Source organism: Sinocyclocheilus rhinocerous, unplaced genomic scaffold (genome assembly GCF_001515625.1).
Source record: "Sinocyclocheilus rhinocerous isolate Xijiao unplaced genomic scaffold, SAMN03320098_v1.1 scaffold2428, whole genome shotgun sequence".
In the NCBI taxonomy this organism is placed as follows: domain Eukaryota; kingdom Metazoa; phylum Chordata; class Actinopteri; order Cypriniformes; family Cyprinidae; genus Sinocyclocheilus; species Sinocyclocheilus rhinocerous.
The window spans coordinates 209748-209959 of NW_015643186.1; the positions used below are offsets into that span (position 1 = coordinate 209748).

Here is a 212-nt window from a genome sequence, read left to right on the forward strand (position 1 = left end):
TTAGTCTGTTTGATGAGAAAAATATGAAATTGATAAAATGGGTTAAATGGGTTAACAACTGCAGCAGCGGAGGACTATTATTCTGCTGCGTGATACTGCAGAAGAACTGATGATACTGATGATGGATCGTCGGCTGACCAATCAGCAGAAAGAAGCATTTAATTCCCGCCCACGTGTAGAAATCGAATATTCAAGCTGTTTATTCATTTTTC

The 212-nt window shown here is 38.7% G+C and overlaps 1 protein-coding gene across 1 annotated transcript in view; it reads right to left on the reverse strand.

The window, feature by feature from the left end:
* ephb4b (eph receptor B4b) overlaps positions 1 to 212 on the reverse strand; it is a gene marked incomplete at its 5' end in the record, with an annotated part of 33953 nt that overhangs the window by 20259 nt on the left and 13482 nt on the right. The window lies entirely within an intron of this gene.